The sequence below is a fragment of the Leptidea sinapis genome, chromosome 5, assembly GCF_905404315.1.
Source record: "Leptidea sinapis chromosome 5, ilLepSina1.1, whole genome shotgun sequence".
Classification (NCBI taxonomy): Eukaryota; Metazoa; Arthropoda; class Insecta; order Lepidoptera; family Pieridae; genus Leptidea; species Leptidea sinapis.
Window position 1 is genome coordinate 1,784,601 of NC_066269.1, and position 26,608 is coordinate 1,811,208.

At 35.0% G+C, this 26,608-nt stretch overlaps 1 protein-coding gene and 1 non-coding gene across 2 annotated transcripts in view; one reads left to right on the top strand and one right to left on the bottom strand.

Moving 5' to 3' along the window:
• The first annotated feature begins 3,283 nt into the window (after positions 1–3,283).
• The window catches only part of LOC126964638 (uncharacterized), an 84,707-nt gene continuing 61,382 nt past the window's right edge, over positions 3,284–26,608 (top strand). Inside the window, exon 1 of the mRNA XM_050807868.1 lies at positions 3,284–3,668. The gene's annotated coding sequence lies outside the window, so the exon portion shown is untranslated. The remainder of the gene's footprint in view (positions 3,669–26,608) is intronic.
• Trnaf-gaa (transfer RNA phenylalanine (anticodon GAA)) lies at positions 17,095–17,166 on the bottom strand. Its single transcript has one exon. It is a non-coding gene; the product is annotated as a tRNA-Phe (tRNA).

A 26,608-nucleotide genomic window follows, 5' to 3' on the forward strand; every position in this document is an offset into this window, starting at 1 on the left:
TGGGTAGGCCTTATTTAGGATTATGATTAATTTTGTGGTTTTCCTTCAATGCCTCTAAGTTTTAGCGGGAGCAATTTAATTTCAAATCAGTTCATGAACGGGGAAGATATGAGGTAAAACTAGAATCAAATTTAGAACCTCCTTCTGTTTTTAAAGTCGGTTGAATATAGTCTATATTTTATTTTGATTAGCGAGACAAAATGAGGACGAGTCTCTAGTTATAAGTTTATATTTTTAGCTAGCTGGTACCTGCGACGTCGTCCGCGTGGACGTTATAAGCAGCAAAAATACATTACCTGCTTCTAGAGTGATACTATATAGCATGTAAGTTGTGCCCACCTGTTGTTAATACTCATTATTATCATCATCGTCACTTCAGCCGAAAAGATCTTCACGACGATCGGTCATGCGCTGCTTCCAAGACGAGCGAGCCATGAGCTTCTTTCTGGGGTGTTTCCAGGACGATACAACATGGGTACCTTCAAAAAAAGGTGTGTACACCTTCCTTACATTCTGGCAACGCTCCCGTGACTCCTCTGGTGTTGCAAGAGAATGTGGGCGGCGGTGATCACTTAACATCAGGCCTGTACGCTCGTTTCTCTTCTCTTCCATGAAAAAAAAAGGTTCATCGGTCCATGTTGTGCGTGTGGTGTCGCGTCAGAATAGCATTACCCTCTCCTGCCCTGTGTGTCGTAAGAGCCAATTAAGGGATACAAAAAACGAAGGATGGGCCTGCTGCCCATCATTCCAAGAGAGCACCACCATCAACAGCGTTCGCCAACCCACATGCCAAGCGTGGCGATTATGAAACCCTCAGATTAATATGTATACAAACAGACAAAAAGAGAATTACTCATTACGGATTTTTTGGATTTTTTTTATGAGAATAAGAGACGAGACGAGCAGGACGGTCAGCTAATGGTAATTGATACGCGCTGCCCAATACAAAGCAATACTGCTTCACGACAAAAAAGGGCGTTGTGGTACCCATAATCAAGCCGGCACTCTGTGCAAGGAAGTCCACTGGTACTCCCACTTAGTCGCCTCTTACGACACCCTTGGACCTGAGTTCTCTATTCTTTTTATGCCCCGGGGAAGCACAGGGCAGATTCGTAAAACACATAGCAAGTATTATTTTAAAAATATATTACACAATACATACAACATACATAAAACATTTTTTTATGAAAATACAAATTAGTAACTCACGCCACAAAAGTAGAGTCTTTAGAACTTTTTACCGTTTTTTTCGCTGATTTAATTTGTAAAACTTAAAGTAGCAATTAGGCTGAGATTTATAGGACGTACTTAGTCTTTTCTTACGAGGAACTTACCTGAGTGTAAGCTGAGCATAATCTTTGATTTCGTTTTTATAGTCATTTGACAACTTATGCTGAGTGTAAGCTAAGACAGCCCAATACAAAAGTCTAGTTATCGTTTTATCACACTCAGCTGAGTCTTACGTAAGTAAAGTCTGAGCAAAGTCTAAGTATGCTCTTTAGATCTTAGCCTTAGATTTATTTTAAATCCAATCACAAATAAAGAGAACAAACATAAATTGATATAGTGCAAGATAACTTTGTCCTTTGTCATCTTTGTAAGGTAACTTTAATTTTCATTATAATTTTTACTTAAGTTTAAAACATAAATTTTAATTAACATTGGTCTATGTTGAGAATTTCTATCATACAAAACACATTTAAAAACTATAGTTTGTTATTATATTTAGCTTAGTAGGCAGGGTCACTAATCACTGGGCTATATGGTTCGTCAAATATACTAGCTAATTTTCGCTGCGGTATTCACAAGTAAGCTATGAAACAGCAGAGATACACTGCCTGCATCTAAAGTGATTACATACAGCATATATGTTGTACCTAACTTTTTTTAATACTCATGCAAAATTTGAATTTAATCTATTCAGTAGTTTAAGAATTTTTCCCGGATATTCATTACAGGCAAATAGATAAAAATTCTATAAACTACTTTTTTTGGCCTCAACATTGTATGAATATATTTATATTTATACATAGCAAGTATTATATTTTAGTAAATTCTATGTACAGTTGTTACTTTATTACATTTATGTACACATAACATTTCTTTTCGAGGGAACTAAGGGGAGGGAGATGGTGAATGCTCATGCATACCAATGGAGCCTAAATCTGCGTTGGTTATGTGGAACTCACGTAAAACCTAAGTGCCTACCCACTAAACACAACCTGAGGTTAGCTTTCGGAAAGTGCCTTCTAAGCCTTCATCGAAGGCGACCTTCTCTTGGGTAGAGAGAGGTGCTAACGGCACTCCCTTGGGAGTATCCGTTGGGATATGTATACATAGCATTAAATCTACCTCATCAATATATTGTTTCACATGATGAAATACTCATAAGTATGCTTTATTACTCGCTATAACAAGAGATACAGTACCAAAATCAGTCGCACCATTTTGGAGGTTAGTTTAAACGGAAACAGACACATTTGTATAAATCTGGCTTTTTTATAACAGTAATGGAGTAATTGTTCGCCCTGTCCATTAAAATGCAGTGCCGCTCAGCATTCTTGAAAAACCCAATAATTCTGAGTGTCACTACAATTTCACCCTGATACATAAGATGTTATGTCTCATTTAATTTATCTAGCTAAGGCACTCGTCAGGCTGAAACACAATAACGTTTACACATTACTTACTGCTTGACGGCAGATAAAAGGGGCCGTTGTGGGACCCAAATAATCTCGCCAAAATTCTGTCCAAAGAAGCCTCCCACTGGTAAATGCCCTAAGTCTTACGATACCCTTTATGTTCCGGGAAAACACAGGGCAAAACAGGCTGTTATTTTCACTTCAATAAACAGACTCTTCAAAATTTATTTATGTAAACCACTAGTACTATAAAGTCAGTGAGGTTTTGTATCAGAAAATAACAGATTTTATTATAATTTCTACAACAAGCATTTAGTGTGCCGAGTTAAACTACTTAATACATTAAAATATATTTAGTAAGATAAGCGTGTATCTTTCAATGAATAAATTAAAGTTTAAATTAATAAAAAAAAACCTCCAGGAAATTGCTATCGAGAATATTCAATTCAAAACATTTTTTGTGATAGAGCTACAGTTGAACAATAAAAACCTTTATTTTACATTTAATATTTAATTATTTAAACTAAAAAAGAATAAAACATAACGCCCTTCATTCATTAAACGATTAAAATAGGCGACTCGTTCGAACTTCAAGTCTGTGAAAATCGCGCGCGCCGCGGCAGCCATATTGATTCGAAACGTCGAACGGGTAGGCTGTGCCCAATGCTGGCGCGTGCGTCATTTGACAGCTTATAACGATGAAATCAAAACTTTCAAAGGCATTGTGTCATGTGTATTTACTCATGTCATTTACAAGTTACAATGATCAAGTGTAGTGCATCTAAACAAATTCGTAATCCAAATCAATGACAGCGGGGGTTTGAAATGCAGGCATTCCGCGGAGAATATTGAACTTTGTTTTTTTGTTCGGTTCGTTTTCAATATATTCAATACATTGCATAAGTCCGTGTTTTTTTTTCTGAACTGATTTCGCGGTGTGAACGTTTGACAAATGAAGTGACGCTGTTTTGTTAATTTGTGCCTGAAAAGTGTTTCTAAGTGACGTAAGTCGCCAAAATATTCAAGGTGAGTTGAAGTTTCTAATAACTTATTTAAATTGTTACTTATTTTAATATTTACCTTTGTATATTTTATTCGGTTTTCTTTAGGTTCTTTTTAGTTGAATATACCAAACTAAGTAGTTTATGATAGTAACAAATTGCCAGAAAAACACCATGACTATATACTTAAATCAAGGAATATAGGTACGAAATCTATTATAATTCAAAAGTTATTATTTCGACTCTACATTTAAACTTGTTAGGTTCGAAATGATTTTTATTTTTTTACATAGAAACAATTATACATTGGTAAAGAAATATTAAGAAACTATTCCTTTTAGAAATTTTAAGATAAAATGCTGATTTAAAATAGTTCAAGGAACTAAATGAATGTTTTCTTACGCTTGTTTGATATTCCATGAAGTTAGTTGGAAATGTCAAAACAATTCCAAATTTAAAGTTTCTTTTTTATGTTTCCTTTCTTAAAATAAAACTTCAACCCTAAATACTCAACCGGAAAGAACTTAATATTCATTCACGCAAACTCTACTTTTTTTAATCTATCTATAGAATAATAAAACTGTAGAGTCGAATTATCTGTACATTGCATAATTTTTTCAAAAATAGTTTGTAGGTATAATAAAGGCAGCTAAATACAAATTTAAAAAAATGTCTATCTGTCTGTCTTTGTACATGCTAATCTCTGAAACTACTGGAGAGAACTTCTACGTATGCCTTCAGCGTAGCCAGGAGATGAGTTTCTTGCGCCCATTCTTTTCAGGTCTGAGGCACTATCTTTCGAATGGGTGGTAGTTTTTGACGTTCAATAAGTGATTTTAAAACCTATTTTGAATAAAAATATTTGAATTTGAATTGCTCCTACACATTGGTGTAGGCTGTATTTGATCCAATACAGTGTAAGGAGACAAAAGTTATGTTGATCCAAAGTTTACAAGAGGTCGAGGCAAAATAGAGGTCATATGATATTATCAGTGGGAGGCTCCTTTGCACAGGATACCGGCTAGATTATGGGTACCACAACGGCGCCTATTTCTGCCGTGAAGTAGTAATGTGTAAACATTACTGTGTTTCGGTCTGAAGGGCGCCGTAGCTAGTGAAATTACTGGGCAAATGAGACTTAACAACTTATGTCTTAAGGTGGCGAGCGCAGTTGTAAGGCCGCTTAGAGTTTTTAGGTTTTTCAAGAATCCTGAGCGGCACTGTATTGTAATGGGCAGGGTATAGGGTATCAATTACCATCAACTGAACGTCCTGCTCGTCCCTTATTTTCATAAAAAAAAAGTTAGATTATTGCTTGCGCGAGCAAGAAGTCACGGCTAGTATTGGACGCCGACCGGTTTCGACGAGTTGCGATTCAAAAAAGAATACCCGTGGCCGTTGGATTTCGAGGTCATAACCCAATTGGTCTTTATAGTACACTTTCTCTGAGGCGTGACGCCCAGACTTCATTTCACCAACACTACAGGTGCCCACGATAGGCAAACACACTTTTACGTTCGAAACGCGTATGCGAATTGATATACTAATTATTTGACCCTATAGCCCAGTGGTTAGTGACCCTGCCTACTGAGCTAGAGGTCCCGGGTTCGAATCCCGGTACAAACATTAATATGATGAATTTTATGAATATTTGTTTCTGAATCATGGATGTTTATAAGTATTTATAAATGTATGTTGAAGCAATTCTTGTATATATATAATCTGAATCTCGGAAACGGCTCCGACGATTTTAATGAAATTTAGTATACAGGTAGTTTCGGGGCCAAGAAATCGATCTAGCTAGGTTTCAATTTTAAACAAATGTAGTTCTATCCGTGTTTTAATGAGAAACAGCTACAATAACATTGGAATACAAAGGTAAATTTCACCACTATATACAAGACTATAATAGCTCAGATGGACATTGGATGATCCGGAAAGCAGAAGACCCCAGTTCGAATGCAAATGTTCTATTAGTTTTTTTTGTTCAAGTTTTATACCTTCTTATAAATCCGAGCAACGCTCGGTCGTCCAGGTACTATTGTATTAAATATATCGTTATCTTGTAACCCATAGTACAGGCTATGCCTAGTTTGGGGCAAGATTATTTGTGTAAAAGAATGTCAATGTTTATAATTTATTAGCTGACCCGACAGACGTCGTTCTGTGCATAATAAAAAAAAAGGATTGTGTGGTTTTATGAAACCACGGAAAAAGTGAAACACATATAGTCTATAAAGACATTTAACTAAATTTTTTTTGAATTATCTTCCATCAAGGGTATTAAAATCGCTTTATCAATCTTAATTTTATACTTGGAATATTGGAAGTATCTAATTTTTTTATGTTGTCAATAATATTTCATAACACCAAGAATTATTTTGTAAAATATGGTCCCTGTCAATGACGTTCTATATTATGTATAGAACATCATTGCTCCCTGTTGTCAACTGTAATGTAATTGTTTCACAGCAGAACTGTCTAACCTGAATTCTCTCATAGAAAATATGTCCATACAAAACAAATATTAGAAATAAAAATAATTATGGGTCCCAAATCGAAATAAAAGATATCCTATCTCTCAAGTTGGACCTAACTGCACTCCATGAAGTGATCCCCATTAAAATCCGTTCATTAGTTTAGGAGTCCATCGCGGACAAACAACGTGTCACGTAATTTATATATATTAAGATTTATTATTTGACAGATACTTATGATATATATTTAATTAATTTAAAGCCGATATTTCGATCTAATTGCATGAACCGCTGAACTGCGGAGGCGGCGAGAAACTCTTTGACAGATTGACATTTGACACTTTTGTTTTATGAAAAAGGACGAGACGAGCAGAACGTTTAGCTGATTGTAATTGATACGCCCTGCCCATTACAATGTAGTGCCGCTTAGGATTCTTGAAATACCCAAAAATTCTGAGCGGCACTACAATTGCGCTCGTCACCTTGAGACGTAAGATGTTAAGTCTCATTTGCCAAGGAATTTCACTAGCTACGGCGCCCTTCAGACCGAAACACAATAATGTTGACACATTACTGCTACTTGGCAAAAAAAGGCACCGTTATGTAACCCATGATCTAGATAAAATGTCAATGATTGTGGTGTGATCAAAGTTTGTGTATTTTGGTACGGAACCCTGTTCCTGGGATGCTGAAATCCAATACGTGCATGAATTGTTTTTTGGAGTATGCCATTAATCAGCACATTCCTACACGCTTAGTAACGCATTCTGTAATGAATAAAACATTAACCCGACTGTAATTGTACAATACAGAACTTGTCTCATTAAAAAGTCGTTTCAATACCTACAGAGCTAATGAGTAATTAAGTTTTCGCTTGAAAGTAGGTGTGATGTACATTTTCATATTGGGTCAGGTTATGTTATACATAAATTGAGGATTTTCTGAAATCATTGATACCACAAAATATACAAAAATTGGCTTTGTGAAAAAAAACCGTTTTAAACCGGTTAATTTAATTCGACGTTTATTCGAACTTAAATAAACAAAAACCGTAATATTACAGTTAAAGGTTAACCGAAAACCGAAAAACCGAATAAATAGATCTCGATATACATACTTACACGTTAACTGTCTATAACATGTATTAAGGTATCCAAGCATTGTGTCAGGTTATATTATACTTACATACAACCATGATGAACCATGTCTCCTAGAAGGGTTTGCTGAAATCATCGTTACCACAAATTGAAAATTGGCTGTGAGAAATAACCGTTTCAAACCGGTTTATTTAATACATTTATTATGAACTCAGATATGAACCATGGCTCCTGCTAGAGAGGCTTACTAAAATCATGGCTACCAAAATTGAAAATCGGCTCTGCGAAAAAAATCGGTTTAAACCGGTTTATTTAATACGACATTTATTTCAACTTAAATATCAAATAACCGTGTAATTTCGTTTAAAGGTTGAATAGGACCGAATAAAAAGTTCACGATATACTTACACGTTAACCGGTTATAATATTAAGTATCCAAGCTTTGTACAAATAAGTTATCACTTCAAAAACACCAAAAGCATACACCGCTAAAAACACGAAAAAATAATATCTCATGGATACCGTGCAATTATTTCCTTGTTGTTATAAAGGCTTGAAAACACTCAATGAGGGTAAAACACTAAACCGGAATACTAACCGGTTTTACATTGGTAAACAGTCTGCAATTCAACGAAAAAAATAACAGATACTACGTTATTGGGAACAACAAATCAGACAATATTTTATTAATTACTTAATGACTTATTATCTACAATTACAATTTGTATTACAAATAATTAAATTTTAAATATTAGGCATAATAAAAAAAAACTTTTGTCAAAATATTGGAGAGGAGAAGAGATGTATATTGATAACCTAATATATTGATAACATCTGATTGATGTCGTTATTTCCACATCCACTTGATCCATTTCCACCGTAGCTAAGCAGAGAGGAGAGGAGATGTCTTATTTTACTATGGAATTGTGCCGCGATCAAGCGGCGCGGCCGCGGCAGAGCGGAGATGCTTGGATGGGTGTGATGTCGTCTTCGTTTCGTAGACATCACTTGACTGAATTCGAGCTCTCACAGCTCACATCTCCGCTTTGGTGGAAATAACGTGACAGCTTCGCGGTTTATCTCCTCTCGTCTCCTCTCCTCTCCGCTTTGCTGGTTACCCGGCCTTAGGCCGCTCGACCAAACTGACTTTAAAGCAGTACATGAAATTAATGATTTAACTTCACTCCTACTCCCCGGCCGTCTGTATGTGACATGCGATAGATGTCGACAAAATTTGTGACGATCTAATAAGAGTTTTATTGAAATAATAACAGACTTACTACTTACTTACTCCAGCAGCGCAGCGACCCACTGTCGACCTAAAGGGACTTGGCCTCAGACACGAGACTTCCACTTATTTCAATCCTGTGCGATATCACACCAATTTATGACTTTCGTCTCGCACAGATCAGCGTTCAACCGTTCTTTCCACCTGTACTTAGGGCGACCTACCATGCGTCGGCCTTCTACAAGTACCTAGTTTGCTTTTCTCACTCCACGATCCTCTCCCATGCGTTCTACGTAGGGGGCCCAGCGAAGACCGTGGGCCTTAACTTATCCAATAATGTTCGGCTCAGCCAAGATGTCATTCGCCCTGCTAAAAGTAGTTTGGTCTTTTTGTGTAAATGTCCAGGCTTCACATCCATACATTAATGTTGGTCTTATGATATATTATAAATGATTCCTACAATTCTTATAACTATATTTACAGTACTATGACTATATAAAATGAAAACTATCATTACGTGGAAGCGTACCAAGAATATTGGCAGCATTTCCATGTTGGATAGCTAGGCTGAACCGTTCACCTTATTGAGGCGCGAAGATAGTACATTATACATTCTCCGCGCCTATGGGCCCCGCGGGCCACTGGCCTGGTCTTATGATGGTTTTATATATTCGGATTTTTGTCCTTCTACTGCGGAACCTGGACTGTACAATCTTGTGTAATAACAGACTTAATTAACCAACAACAAATAGCAATCAAATCTAAGCTATAACATCCGCATACATCGCAGTATTCTATCTAATATTATTAAACACGATGACGCCATTTTGAGATCACTGTTGTCAAAACCAGCAATAACACAAGCAAATAACCTTCCAAAAGATCTTTGTATATTGTGTTTATAATAATATTCACAACTCTTCGCACAAATTAACATTTACATAGAAACGGTTCACACTTCAATTGACATGTAATGTAATTGGCGTGTCTTTGATGTTATTGAAGAATTCAGAATTAGTTTTTCGGGTTCCGCCCGTCTGTCTTAAAAGATCCATTATTTCGGGAATGCGTGGAGGTATCGAGTTGAAATTGAAACGCTATACTAAAGCCTATAGTCTCTTGAAGCTGTGAAAATTGTAAGCCAAAAAGGGTTGTAGCAGGGATGATAGTCATCATTAGCCGGAAGACGTTAACTGCTGGACAAAGGCCTCCCCCAAAGATCTCCACGACAATCTACGGGGCCTACCAACACTACGTCTTCCAGTACGTGTTCGAGGACCTTTCTGCCCAGCGGCCATCTGTCCGTAGAATGTGATGCTAATATCACACATAAATTATATAATCCTGTTAATCCTTAAAAATATTTGTCGACAATGTTATCTCAGTTTGTTATCGGTTCAGGAAACAAACGTGTGATATTTCTATGCTGATTAGTAATTCATTTAACGATAGAACAAACATTGTACCTTTCTCGGAAACTAGATCAATGGAGATTTTGTGTCCATTGTTTAATGTTTTAGTGAGTTTTGACATTAGATGATTTTATTTTGTTAACATAAATCACTGTTATATTTTATATACTGAGGATTGGGCTATCATATAATTTCTTTAATAACAGCAAACATATTAAGCTTAAATATGATAATGATTTAAGCATTAATTAATATTATGATGAAGAATTATGAAACTTATTTTATAATAAACAATGATCTACATAGAGTTTGTATTTTGTACCAACATTATTGAATTAAATCAGGGTCTTTAAAACTCTAATTAATTGCAATCATCATTTTGCCAATAAACCCTTGTCAACTTTAACGAATAAAAAAAATAAAAAAGCATTAATAGATCCTTTGAATTAGTAGGGAATAACCCATTGTCAGTCACACCCTAACTCACCCTAAGACATAATTACATAGAATTTTAATGAATGGAAATTCCGTTTGTAATTCTATACACGATATATTGTTTTGACTACCGGATGGCTTAATACTGTGCAATTTGTACCCAGGGTGAATATGTCAAGGATGTTTGATTTAAATAACAACATGACGGTTGCTGTGTGCAGTATTTATATGTTTTCCTCTTTTAGAATAAAAAGCAATCAAAAATATTATGATTTCTTAAAAAATAAGTTTTGTTTTAGTCTGGAAAGAGAGCAAACATTAATGAACTTATGTGAATTGCATTTTTCTTCTTGATATATGTATATTAAATAGTTAGTTGTATCTCGTATCCTTTAGTTAGTCAGATAACAATGACATCAATTGTTCACGAAAAAATTCATTGTTTCCGAACTACGTCGGTGTGTCCGAAAACAAAATAGAGTAGGATCACTACCGAATCGTTTAAATTTCGTTCGTTTACGATGTTTCGTTTGGGAGAAAGTGAGTAAATTTTTTGTAGAATCCGTATAAAATCTCATTTTTTATATATTGTTGAATAAATTTTAATTTTCATAAAAGTAGACTACTTTTATTTATTAACGATAGTGCTAAATATATAAATTACAAAGGTACAACATGGCAACCACTTTTTTTCAATTTTTTACATAATTCCTTTTAAAATTACATAAATTGAATAAAAAACATATACTTGCTCTCATTTAACTAAGATTTTTTAACCATAGTTGATCACTTCTTATTCAATTTTGTATTAAATTTAATTTAATAAAAACAGATGACAACAAATTATCAATAAAAATGTACCTATTTACACCTGGCAACCTTTATGTTGCGGCTGACAGAGCTGGCAAGCATATTTTTTCAATTCTGGACATAATTTTCTTTAAAATGACGTGAAAATTTATTAAAAAAAACGTGCAATTTACATCACTAAATTAATGATACTAAAATAAATAAATATGATTGCGGCCAATTTTTATTGGCTACCTATCGCATACCCCCCTAAACGTTCATTTAAAATTAGTTTCATCAAAAAAACGCGTGCCGGCATAATCGAGCGGTGTGATCTTATACTATAAGGACCTAATGCCAACCGTCGCTGACTGTTTACGACTTCTTGTTGTATCTCCGTTAGAGATGAGCTTCTCTCTTGCCAGCTTTGTTTGTCTATACTCTAGTAAATTGTTAGTATATGGCACACTGTCTCAAAAAGCATTTAGGTTTAAAGCACGTCGGGTCGTCTCGGAGTAAAATAATATTTGAATTACTAAAGGTTTTGTCCACTACCTCGTTTCATTGAAACCTAACCTCTATTTCAATAAACTAAGGTATATTATTGTAATACGCGAGCTTACAATACATATTGTGTTATGTCACAATAAATTTGAGGTAGCACCATAGATAAGATAAAGATAATTTCATTTTGCACGTCAGTAAACAAACATGGCGCCCGCATCGGTTTTACGATAACATTCTTCATTTCAAGTACATTTTCTATTATGCTTTGTTTTTACTTTAAACATTGGAAATATTCATGTTCTTTTAATATTATCTGTACATATGTATCTATATATATGCGGCAGTTCATTGCCACCTCTAAATTTATTTGTGTATGTACAACTTCTATAAACTAGATAAGCCTATTAGTATACTATCTATATATAAATCCAGTGTCCTGATGTTTGTTTCCAGTGAACTCCTGAACAGATTTTAATGAGGATCACTTCATGCAGTGCAGTTTTTTTTTTATGGAATAGGAGGACAAACGAGCGTACGGGTCACCTGTTGTTAAGTGATCACCGCTGCCCACAATCTCTTGCAACATCAGAGGAATCACAGGAGCTAGGTCACCTGTTGTTAAGTGATCACCGCTGCCCACAATCTCTTGCAACACCAGAGGAATCACAGGAGCTTAGCCAGCCTTTAAGGAAGGTGTACGCGCTTTTTTTGAAGGTACCCATGTCGTATCGTCCCGGAAACACCGCACAAGGAAACTCATTTCACAGCTTTGTAGTACGTGGAAGAAAGCTCCTTGTCCGGAATGTGGAGGACCGCCACACATCAGGTGGGGATGATTTCCTAACTTGTGGCGTGTCGTGCGAAGGTGGAATTCGGCGGCAGGAATCAGTTTAGTCCAACTTGAGAGATAGGACAGTTTTTATTTCGATTTGTGACCCATAATTATTTTTATATCCGATATTTGTTTTGTATGGACATATTTTCTTTGTGAGAATTTATTGACGCACGGTTTGACAGTTCTGCTGTGAAACAATTTCATTATTACAACAGAGAGCATTAATTACGAAATAATTCTTGATGTTATAAAATATTCTTGACAAATTCATAAAAAACAGAATTTTATTTATTACTAGCTGACCCAGCAAACGTTGTATTGCCGATATTAAAATCGCGATACAAAAGTAACTGTTGATCGTAGATGGGTGAAAATTTGAAGTTGTATGTATTTTTAATGCTGACTCATAATCAAACAAATAAAAAAAAAAAGTCAAAAAAATTAAAAAATAATATTTGACCACCCTTAACATTTAGGTGGATGAAAAATATATGTAGTCCGATTCACAGACCTACCCAAGATGCATTCAAAATTTCATGAGAATCGGTCAAGCCGTTTCGAAGGAGTTTAACTACAAACACCGCGACATGAGAATTTTATATATTAGATTAATGGCATAATTTTATATACTTATTAGATGTACAGAACAACGTCTGTCGGGTCAACTATTTAGCATCTATATGTATACATCTATTTTTCAATTAAATTCTTTCATATATACTTTCACTAATTACTGTATGGTTTTCGTATATTTGCCATAATTTGATTTCTTATCTCCATATATTTTATCATGTACATAGATAGATATATTTTTTTATCCTGATACTGCTTAGCTCTGTGGCGTTAAAGAAACATTTCTATGGTACACTGTCTCATAAAGCATTTGATTTTAAAGCACGTCGGTTCGTCTCGGAGTAAAATATTAATTGAATTACTAAAGATTTTGTCCACCACCTCGTGTCATTGATTGTCGTTGTCACCTTAGTATATTGAAATAGAGGCTAGGTTTCAACAAGGTAACATCAAGAATTATTTCGTAATTAATGCTCCCTGTTGTTATAGTGAAATTGTTTCATAGCAGAACTGTCAAACCGTGTCATATCTATACTATACATAATATTATAAAGCTGCAGTGTTTGTTTGTTTGTTTGAACGCGCTAATCTCTGGTACTACTGGTCCGATTTGAATGATTCTTTCAGTGTTGGGTAGTCCATTTATCGAGGAATGCTATAGGCTATGTTTTTTTTTCAAAATTAGGGATCCGTAATAAAATTGCTATTTTGTAACACAAGGTATAAAATCGAAAACCTATTTTTGCGTGCGCTGCAAAAACTATTAACAATAGAACTAAATGATGTTCAGGCTATAATATAGGCAATATTTTATTACTTATAAAACTAATTATACTTTATCTGTCAAAACAACGTTTGCCGGGTCAGCTAGCTACTTATATCACTACATATTATAAAAAAAAGTCCCCCGCCACATGATTGTCTGTCTGTTCGCGATAAACGCAAAAACTACACCATCGATTTTCATGCTGTTTTGACCAATAGATAGCGTGGTTCTCGAGAAAGGTTTTAGTATATAATTTGTTAAATTTGAACTCCTCCGAAATATTATAACAAAATATTGTATGGTAGAATTGAGCATATTATACGGGCCAACAGTATAGTAAAAAATTCTATCTTTTAAGTATAACATATAATATCCATTTACTAGTATATTATATATCTTAAACTAGTATATCTACTATAGTATATCTGCATGGAGTCAAAATAAGTTACATGCTCCAGTTTTTATAAGCCTGTTTCGTGAAATATTTGTATTATTCATTCAAATTAATTAAACGTATGTTTTCATCGTTGTTTTAACAGTCACTTAACACTCATTTGATGTGACAATTATGTATAGAACCGTTGTTTATAAAGGGCCAACAGACGAACAAAGTAAATTGTATGAATCACTTCGATATAGACGAGGGACTCTATGGGTTATTCCCATGTGCGAGTCTTTGTTCAAAAACTGGTTTGTAGCATGCTAAGTGTAGTTTAAATGAAAAGAAACACTATTGTCAAATGTTGGAAAGAGTGGCAAGAATTTGTTTATGTGTAGTTTTACTTATCTCTTCTTCTTAAATATTTTTTGTAGAAACACCTAACATATATGTCAGACGTGAAACTTTTTCTTGTCAAAGAATAAGTTTCATCATACAACATACAAAATTACTTCAAATACCTTATTTAAGGACGAATTATGTTCGAAACTCAGCATGCCGTTATTGGTCAAACATATAACAATGACTATTTTATTTGTCTAAATATAAATGAAAATAAGGAAAGTTCACATAATAAAATAAACACACACACATACACAATGTGTGTGTTTATTTTAAAACACAGGAATAGTTTGACCTCCTATTGTAATTTTAAATGTGTAATCCGCTTTTAACCATATTATTAACTATGTTTTTGCTGCATCGGTGTACGATTACCAGATGAATAAATAAATAAATAAATCGACAAAAATATATCAAATTTTACCGCAACCCGCGCTTGCATAAAATCTTATAAGTATCTTAATCTTTTTATTGAAGTAGGCGTTACTTTGCGGAAATCCATAATTATACAAATGATTTGAGTTTTCTTTAGTGTTAATTCCGCCAATATTTGTCTTTAAACAATTCGACACGTGTTTCGCCTCTACACGAGGCATCCTCAGGACGTGTTGTTTCGCCAAAATGTGTGTTCTCGTGTGTTCTGTCTGGTGCCAGATTTTGGCGAGACAACACGTCCTGAGGATGCCTCGTGTAGAGGTGAATCAAATCATTTGTATCTTAATCTTGTATTAATATTAATGTCTCAAAATGCAATTGCAATGTCAGTCAGAGTTTTTCAAGAACCCTGAGCGGCACTTACATCACTTGCCATCAAGTGAACACCTCGTCACTCATCTCATTAAAATATTATTTTGGACTCCTGAGCGGAACTGCATTGTAACAGGCCAAGCTGGCTCGTCTCGATACTATTCCAGAAGAATGCACTAGAAGATACAATGAAGCGATGTTTCTTGATAAAATTAATCATCATCATCATCAGCCGGAAGTCGTCCACAGCTGGACAAAGGCTTCCCTCAAAAATCTCCACGTCGATCGGTCTTACACTGCCCTCATCCAACGTATTCCGGCGATCTTGACCAGGTCCTCAGTCCATCTTGTGGGGGTCTACCAACATTGCATCTTCTGGTATGTAGTCGCCATTCGAGGACTTTACTGCCCCAACGGCAATCTGTCCGTCGAACTATGGCCGTGCCCTCTGGATTAACTCATTATTATTAATTTATTTCATATTTTTGCGCGTATCGAATCAACGGTGCGCTTGATAAGACGTAAAAACCAAGTACGTATCGATAGTATGCACAGCTGTGTCACTAATATTCCAATAATAACGACGTATTGTCACCTAAAACTACGACAATAATGAATGCAATATTCTCCAGCTCTGTTGATTTCTTAAATAATTTATGCGTCCAGATATATGTAAATTCAAATATTTTTATTAAAAATAGTATGTGACATCAATTATTGACAGTCAAAAACTACCAAACATTCCAAAACGAATGCCTGACACCTTATAAGAATGGGCGCAAAACTCAGCGGGCTTTTTTTTTCATAAAAAGAATATTATGAACTAATATTGTACAATTAAACTAATTATTTTATAGCCTGAGGGCGGTCGCTCCATTCCCAATCTGTGGTATCATTAAGAAAGTCATTTATGTTATAGTTACCTTTACCACACAAACGTTTTTTAACAATCTTTTGAATATCGTACTATTTTTGTTTTGAACATTTTCTGGGATCTTGTTGTAAAAGCATATACATCCTATATACAGCATATATATATATACATAGAGCCTCTTACCTCTACCAACGTAGACAACTAGAATATATAAGAAAATAGGCCAGGTTAGGCATAAATGGCATTTAATTTTCTCAAAATTGATATCTTTAGAAATCTTTTAGATGTCATTTCTAATATACTAGATACTACTACCGCTTCGGAAACAAATGACGCGCTGATTTATTACTTTAGTGTGCGTGACAGGTTAAGTCTTAGACTCGCGATTTGTATGTCAATTTGTGTTCATGTGCGTGATTTGCTCAAAATAGAGGTTAACAGTCAACCTCTTTGTTTTTTCTTCGATGTTTTCACTGCTTTCACTGCCACAGTCTATCTAGACGTATAAATGATCTAAGATTTACTTGTATGGTCTTCGAAGTAGATTTTTGTCGCCTACAGATCACGTGAAATCTAAATAGATACTATACAGTATTGCAATTGTATCCGAACAAACAGACAAAAATACCGTCCAGCTAAAACAAGTCGTTCAGCTGTTCAAAATCAAATTCAAAAATTTTTAACTTATCAATATAAGTACTCACGTTGCTCAATATGGCGAGTCAGCTGAGAAGAAGTCACAAAAAACTCAGTAAGCAAATTTTTTTTTGTGTATAATAACAGAGACTGGACGACTAAGAGCAATCTATTTCACTGCCAACTACCCTCTAATAGGCCTTGCCTATCACTAATATACACTTAATTTTAAAATACTATTTATTTATTAATGTTATTATTAAATACACAAATAATAATGAAAACAAAATTTTATGAACGATGCGGGACTCGAACCCGCAACCGCTCGCGTTTCGTGCGAGCGCTCTTCCACTGAGCCAACCGTTCGAGTGACGTATCGTCCATAAATCTTGATATTTCTTGTTCAACTCTCAGGTTGTGGCTTCATCTACAGGATCTACTTTACAGTTGATCAGTTGGAAAGAGCGCTCGCACGGAACTAGAGAGGTAGCAGGTTCGAGTCCCGCATGGTTCATTAAATTTTGTTTTCAGTTATATTTGTTGAATTAATCCCAGAAATGAGGGTTATCACTTTAAAAACATAAAAAATTGTTTATTATTAAATATTATATTATACTAGCTGGCCCAGCAAACGTTGTATTGCCGATATTAAAATCGCGATACAAAAGTAACTGTTGATCGTAGATTGAAGTTGTATGTATTTTTTAATGCTGAAAAATAGATGTTGTCCGTTTCTCAGACCTACTATGCACTTAAAATTTCATGAGAATCGGTCAAGCCGTTTCGAAGGAGTTTAACTACAAACATCGCGACATGAGAATTTTATATATTAGATTAATGGCAATTACACAAATTATAACTAGAGAAAACGTTAACAAAAAAATGATTTTGTTAGTTTCATGTTATTGTAAACTGTACCGCACCCGGCTCCGTGATTTCACAATGCCAGCTGCAAAGTTGCCGTAGTATTTTTGATCACAGAACTCTAATACCGAAATAGTTTTAAAAGTCCTTCTGTGTATTGTCGGTCATATTAACTGGTGCACGAATTAGGCCACTCACTCAGGGCCCTACGAATCACGATATCTTGCAAGTTGTGCAACAAATCCACATTTGATTGGTTGGTCTTCAATAACTACAAACCTTATATGGCTATCGGTGAAGGTTGCATGGTTTTTATAACTTTAATACGATTAACTCTACACAAATAAAATTTGAAAAACAAAATTTTATGAACGATGCGGGACTCGTTACAAAATATAATATTTTTTTAGATTTGCAAGATCGACATCTCAAGTCAATTTCCAAATACGCAAATATAGGGGTTGAGCAGGCTATCAACTGTAAAGTGGATCCTGTAGATGAAGCCACAACCTGAGAGTTGAACAAAGCAAACAGAATTTTGTAACGAGGCGGTACTCGAACGGTTGGCTCAGTTGGTTAGAGGCACGGAACGCCGGATGTCGTGGGTTCGAGTCCCGTATTGTTCATAAAATTTTGTATTTCAAATTTTATTTATGTATTAATCCTAGAAGTGGGGGTTATCACTTTAAAAACATAACATATTGTTACGATTAACTCTATCTCACTGGCGTAATTGCGTATTTTATGTTTGCAGAGCCTTTTTCTGTTGAGTTTGATTATAACGAATCTGGAGCCCTATTACCAAAATCGAAATACGAAGTTTCGGTTGACGGATCGCACATTTTATCTATTACGAAACTGTTCCGAAGATCGATACAAAGTTCGCGATAAGACATTTTGTCTTTCGTTTACCTTATTCTCAAATTCACTAGACATTTACTGTTTTGTTGTTTGAATGTATTATGATAGTAACTACAACTTTTCATTTTATGGTTAAGTCTATGGTTACGAAGCGAAATCCGTCCGCACTATTCGGATCCGAAGTACTTTGGTAATAGGATTTAATTCGAAGTTCTTCGTTCTTTCGTTTCGGACCGAAAATTCGGCTTTCGATTTTGTTAATAGACTCATTGTTTAAGAGGCATATTATGCATTTATTTTCTCAAAATTGATTCATTTAGAATTCTTTTTGATATCACTTGCATCACTACTACTGCTTCGGAAACAATTAGCGCTCTGAGAGAGAAAAAGCGACGCAAGAAACTCTCATCTCTAGTTTCTGAAGGTAGCGAAAATTTATGAATATACTGTTAATTTCTTGGAGGAAAAACAGTTTAATGTTTTTTAAAACTAATATTATATAGTTATATTTCTTGGAAAGTAGACATATTTTACATTTTCCAGAAAAAATTGACAACCCTACTTCCATTTAACCAAGTTATACTTTCTACACATAAAAATCTTTGATTTATGATCATTGACGCATTTAAAACAATTTCCAGCCCGAGGGTAACGATGGCGAACAATATCTTATATAATTCTCCGGTGTTACCATATCTTATATTATATTATTCTCGTCCGGAACGGCTGAACCGATTTCTGTCAAATTTTGTGTACATATCGGGTAGGTCGTCCAACATTTTTTTTCAAATTCCCTTATGATAAGGGTGACCTATAAATACTTTTTTTTATTTTTGACAATGTTTTTTATTTTTATTTATTCCGAATTGAAAAATACATATGAAGTTGTATGTATTTTTCAATTTTCGCCCTTCTACGATCTACAACTATTTTTGTACCAAATACAATATTCGTAGTACGATATATTTAGTAGGTCTGTGAATCCGTTGCATCTATTTTTTATACCCCATAATTTATTTTTAATTACTTTATATGGCAATACAACGTTTGCTGGATTAGCTTGTATGTATATAAAAACTATTCATCATAACCAAATCGCAACAGGCGACACGTAAACAATTAGTTCTAACAAATGGTAGTAATTTATTTACTCTTAAATCCGGAACTCAAATTGGAAAGTGGGTGCACATTTATGCGGACCAGTTATTATGCAAGGTTTAGTACGTATTAACAAAATTCTGTACTTATATAAGCTATTGTTTGGTGCCTGTTTATTTGGTATGCCATAAGCCACGAGGTCATATTGTACAGATGTTTCTTTAAGTCAGTAGCAGAGGTCGGCGAGTTTCTCTTTATTATTATCGTTTTCATAACTTATACAGCCTTACAAATAAACTTGGTATAAAGTTATAACTGTGATTAAGCAAAGAAAATGCAAACGCTCGTCACCTTGAGACATAAAATGTCAAGTTTCATTTGCCCAGTAACTTCACCCTTCAGACTGAAACACAGTAATGCTTACACATTACTGCTTCACGGTACAAATAGGCGCAGTTGTGGTACCCAAAATTTGGTATATTATACAATATATTATACAATATACATTTAGTACTGGTATGTTTATAAATAGATATTTTGCTTATGATTGATTGTCTCGTTACCAGGCCATAAAATCCAAAAAAAAAATGATTGGTTTATTGCAAGGTTCCTTGACATTCGGAACGCTTGAGAATCATTATTGTCGTGAGTGTTGTCAGCGATATAGTCAACATTTTGCATATTCTTGATTTAGGTTCTCAGGTATAACTTTATAGCAAGCTTATTTGTAAGATCGATTAGGTTTATATACTATACCCAGTCGTGCCATAAATACTGAAACAAAGAAAAAGGGTAATTTTTTATTGCAAATAACATTTATTACTTTTAGAGTGTGTTAGTTTAATATATAAATATACAACAATTTAAAATATAAAAAGCTTATTCGAAGTGGTCTTCATTGGCTGCAATACAGTCCTTTAAACGTTGAGGCCAGTTTTCAATAGAAGCACGCACTGTTTCCATGGGAAAATTCTTCACTGCCAATCGTACGGATTGTTTTAGGAACTCCAAATTATCATGGCGTTTAAAGCAAGCCGTACTCTCTAAAACTGACCATTAATCATAATAAGGACTACACGACAGCCAGTCTTCAGCTCTTATGGAGTCCGAAATGTTTGTTTTCAACCGAGGCTGCGTAGACCAAGCTTTATGACCCGGCACCGAGTCTTGCTGGAAGGACCATTCTTAGTTAATCAGCATGGTGTTGTTAAGGGACTTAACTATCGTCAAGAATGGTATGTTGATACATTTGTGCCGATGTTTTGATAGCTTTTTCACAAAAGCATAGCGCAGTCACTCCATTATAGGTAATCACCCCACCAAACCATCACTAAAGTCGGATAGTACCCACGTTGCACTCTGTCGCTGCTATCTTCATCTCCCGAGATAAAATCTTTCGCTTCCGGACAGGATTTCTTCGAATTCTTTCCCTTACTGCTTTGACCATCTTTTTCGTACGAACACTACGTGGACTGCCAGATCTTTTTCTCTCACAAGCAGAGGAGGTCTCATTGTACCTATTAATAGCCCGGTACACAAACATTTTACTAGTACCAAGCGTATGGAGAGTTTTAAAAATTGCATTTGGCTCCATACCTACTTCGTGTAATTTATTCACAGCGATTCGGTCCTCTTTATCACCCCACTCCATTTCAATATCGCAATATTATATTGTACAATGTATTGGCGCCAAAATGAGTAAACACAAAGAACAATCATATAAAAATGACAGATTCCAAATTCAAATGCAATATTTTGTTTATTTTTAATTGTAACAGTATATATGGCCAGACTTAGTATTGAGCACCTATTGAGTATCTTTGGACAGACATGTGTTAAGTAATAAGTAAAGGCACAAGGGCTCTGTGTTAGATGTAAAAAGTAACTAAACCAGTCCTGCTTGGTTCTCTACCTGTGTGGAGGTTCATTGTGTCGTGACTGGGACATTCCGGACATTTCTTACTGACATTGTTGTTGCCAAGGCGACTGTGCACAGATATTTAAAAATACTCGCCAAATTGTTTGACAGATATAGAAGTAAATCATTCTGTACTATAATATCGTATGATTAGATTAAGGATTGGTCTCCACTGCGTTCTAATACCGCACTACCAAAGCTTTTTTATTACGGCAACTATTAGATGCTTGTGTGCGTGGCATCTTGACACTCAATGGCATCTTTCAAATTTTGTAACATACGCTTCGTGTTATTTTACAGTAAAATGAATAAAATACAAAATACTTACTGATGATTTGTGATCCCAGTGTCTTTCTTTTGTTCTTGTAGTTTTATTTTTGCAAAGTTTTAGTTTTTAGTTTCAGTTTTTAGCAAATTTAACAGAACATGTGGCACGTCAACGTCACAGGCTCAACAACACACACACAATCACACAAACTGGCTCGAGTACGCCCACTTGGGCGTAGTATTCGTTGCCGCACTTTGCGATTACGCCTGCAGTATCTAGTTGCAGCGCAGCGAAGACCAATCCTTAAAACAAGATCGTATTATTAATTATTAAATAACAACAAGATCGCAAAAAATATTCAAAACAAAAGTATTACTTTATACAAAACAATTGTTAAAAAACGTTTGTGTGGTAAAGCTTAATATAACATAAATGACTTTATCAATGATACCACAGATTGGGAATGGAGCGACCTCCCTCAGGCTATTAAATAATAAGTTTAATTGTACAATATTACATTGTAAACATATTTTTTGCCCCAGGTTGCGCCCATTCTTCTTAGGTCTGGGGCATTCTTTTTGGAATGGGTGGTAGTTTTTGACTTTTTAATTAATTTTTGAATAAAAATATTTGAATTTGAAAAAACTTATAACATAAACAAATTATTTAGGAAAGTACACACACATGAATACACATTCTTCGAAATCGAAGTAGTTTTTGACTTTCAATAAGTGATGTCATATCCTATTTTGAATAAAAATATTTGAATTTGAATTATTTTGTACACTATATAGATGTCAGTCGACGCTATCCGAGCCAAATTCTTACTTATAACCGTGTCAGTAATTCGCTTTACTTATCTGAGCGTGAAATTGTTTTGTTGGAAGTCTGTACTGTGGGTTATTAACACTTACGTATTATATCTAATATATAAAATTCCCTTGTCATGGTGTTAAACATTGAACTCCTCCGAAACGGCTTGACCGATTCTCATGAAATTTTTAGTGCATATTGGGTAGGTCTGAGAATCGTACAACATCTATTTTTCATCCCCCTAAATGTTAAGGGTGGTCCACACGATTTTTTTTTTAATATTTTTGACTTTTTTCTTAAATTTCATTGATTATGAGTCAGCATTAAAAATACATACAACTTCAATCTACGATCAACAGTTACTTTTGTATCGCGATTTTAATATCGGCAATACAACGTTTGCTGGGTCAGCTAGTATTCTTTTAAGAATGGCGCAATGTTACTGTATCGCGCTATGACGTTTAGAAATCTTAAAAGCTTTTCCGAGTTTATTATAGATTTACGACTGTTTTCAATAACCTATATATCCTTAGTTTATCTTACGGATACATTGCTGTCACCGTTTAATGTCAAGATCTTATCTATCCACAGTTATGTCCAATATAGTTATAGTCCAATGCTTTATGTCTATAGGTTATTGAAATGTAAGTATGCGTAAAAGGATAGATTTGTCTACGTCTAGTTATTTAAACTAAAGATAGATAGGTTATTGAAAACGGCCGTAAATCTATACCAAACTCATATAATTTATACGTCTAGATAAAGCCTCTTGCTGCTAGACAACCAATGAAAACAGCCCAGGCTTATGACTTTAGTGTGCATACTATGCTCAACATAGAGGTTAAAAGTCAACCTCAATTTTTTCGCCGCCGCGACCCCGCTCTTGCCTTCGGCCCATGACGTCGCGCGTGCGGCACAAGCACATCTCACTTATAACTCGTCCTGTTGAATCAGTACGGTTTGCAGTTTCAATACCATTAGGTACATATTATTTTCATACTATCTCTGCTCTGTTTTTGAAGTTTTCATTGTTACGGTTTGACTTTAGTTGTTAATACTTACTTCTGTGTGGCTATAATAGTACTGCCACAAATATAAATACATTTTTTACTTTAACCAGATTCCTTCATTCATGTTTCATCATTATAATAATAATAATCAAAATCACAATACAACTTCTTGACAACAAGCTATAATTCTGAAAAAATAAATCGTCGTTTATTTTTTTAAATAACATCCTAGTGATGTTTGTTTTGCACACCGTACCAAAGCGACGATGTGACGTCATCTACGTCATAATATAGCCGGTTAGTACCCATCAATAAAAGCAAGAATAACATTAATACATAACAGCGACATAAAGAAATACCCAACTACGACCAAATAGCTGACCCAGCAAACGTCGTCTAATATATTAAATTCTCATGTCGCGGTATTTGTAGTTAAACTCCTTCAAAACGGCTTGACCGATTCTCATGAAATTTTTCATCCTCCTAAATGTTAAGGGTGGTGCATGCCAATTTTTTTTTAATTTTTTTGATATATTTTTTAAATTTGTTTGATTATGAGTCAGCATTAAAAAATACATACAACTTCAAATTTTCACCCATCTACGATCAACGGTTACTTTTGTATCGCGATTTTAATATCGGCAATACGTTTGCTGGGTCAGCTAGTATTCCTATATAAAGTAATAAAAAAATCAATAATAATAAAAAGTTGACGACCGATTCTCAGACCTTCCAAATAATATATCGTACATAAAATTTATTGTAACTTATTAACGATTTCCATAATCATACTGGAATTATACATTAATAATAATAATAGTCGATTTCCATCTTGCAGCCCTATTGCGGGTCTGTGGATGGAACAGAATAATATAAAAATCGCGATACAAAAATAGTTGTTGATCGTAGATGGGTGAAAATTTGAGGTTGTATGTATTTTTAAATCATGATAAAATATAAAATAAATATGTAAAAAATAAAAGATATATATCAAGGGTCACCCTTATCATTTAGGGGTATAAAAATACCTATTCGATATGCACACAAAAAATTCATACAAATTTAGCCGCTTTGGAGGAGTTTAGTAACCAACACCGCGACATGAGAATTTTATATTTAAGAAGAAAAATAAATCACAATATATTACAACTCTTTGGTTTATTCTAAATACAAACAGGCCAGTATTCACTTCAATAATGTCTAGCACACATTCGTACCCATTAAAAAAAAACTAGTCTCTTCATAGATCGCTGACCATTTACAAAGATAAATTGTAGAGTCCGTTATTATTAGACCGCTTAGTACCAACCGGTCTCATGCATATATTATGTGTGTCTAGAAAGTTTCAGAGAAATGAATTCACATAGTTTATTATCTATTTAAAATTGATAAAAACCATTCACAAGTTAGGTTGGAGTTTTGAAAATATATTTTTAAAGTGAATGAGTCTATTGAATGGAGTTTATTTCACCTGATTCCTGGCGCCGAATGCCGCCGAAAAACCTTCGCATGACACGCCACAAATTAGGATATTCCCACCATCTGGATGTGTGGCGGTCCTCCACAGTGCGGTTTTCAAGGAGCTTTTTTCGACGTAAAAAAGCTGTGGAAAGAGCTTCCTTGTACGGTGTTTCCGAGGACGATGCAACATGCGTACCATGATAAAAGCGCGTACACCTACCTTAAAGGCCGGCAACGCTCCTGTGATTGCTCTGGTGTTGCAAGAGAATGTGGGCGGCGGAAATCACTTAACACCAGATGACTCGTACGCTCGCTTGTCCTCTTTTTCCATAAAGTTTAGCTGTCACGCTCGAGTTATGTACTTAGTTGGGACGACATAAACATAATATTATAATATTAAGTTTGTAGAATATAGAACAAGAAAAAATTGTTCTATTTCGTATTATTCCGGCGATCTTGACCAGATCGTCGGTCCATCTTGTGGGGGGCCTACCAACACTGCGTCTTCCGGTACGTGGTCACCATTCGAGGACTTTACTGCCCCAACGGCCATCTGTCCGTCGAGCTATGTGCCCTGCCCACTGCCACTTCAGTTTCGCAATCATTCAAGTCTCCTACGGATCTTCCCATTTCTAATTCGATCTCCCAGGGAAACATCGAGCATAGCCCTCTCCATTGCCCTCTGAGCGACCATGAGCTTCCTCATAAGCTGACTGCATACGACTTATCAATCAAAATCGGTGACAGTCCCAACAGATTCGCCTTTCTTTTCCAACTCACTTTATCTCGTTAGAGATGTTCTTCTCTGTATGTCTATGGTTCACACAAACCGAGAAGACACTTATAGCCTAAACACATGATCGAATTTGGTACGGCCAAGCCATCGGACGCGGTCCGGTAGCGGACCATAATCGATAGTATGTCGCATTGTTCATCTCACAAAATTATTATTATTACCGTCTTGAGAGGCTATTAGCTCTTTAAAATTAATTATTATTATATTACCGCTTCGCCGATTGCGTGTTTAAACTTTAATTTTATGATATAAAATTAATTTATCTTTTAACTAAACGCTACAAGCAGTATCTAATGTATATTTAAATAAGGAAGATTTCACCGTTCTTTTTATTAAAATAAATTATTTGCATCTACTACTGGCTTTATGAGTTGTTGAAAACAGATAATCATATCAATATATCTTTATCATCTTAACAGTTTGTTATTTCTAAAGTACTTAATAACCCCCATTTCTGGGATTAATAACACAAATTAAAATTAATCATATGGTATGAAGCATGTACGACTTTCTGTACATGTACGTACATGTCATACATGTATATTTTTTTTATGGAAAATGGAGGATAGACGAGCGTACGGGTCACCTGGTGCTAAGTGATCAGATTTTGGAGAGCAGGGAGGTAATAGCTTTAATAGGCCTGTAGTTTGCCGGATCCGAACTGTCTCCTTTTTTTTGGATCGGATGGACAAAGCTGACTTCTATGAGTCAGGGACTAC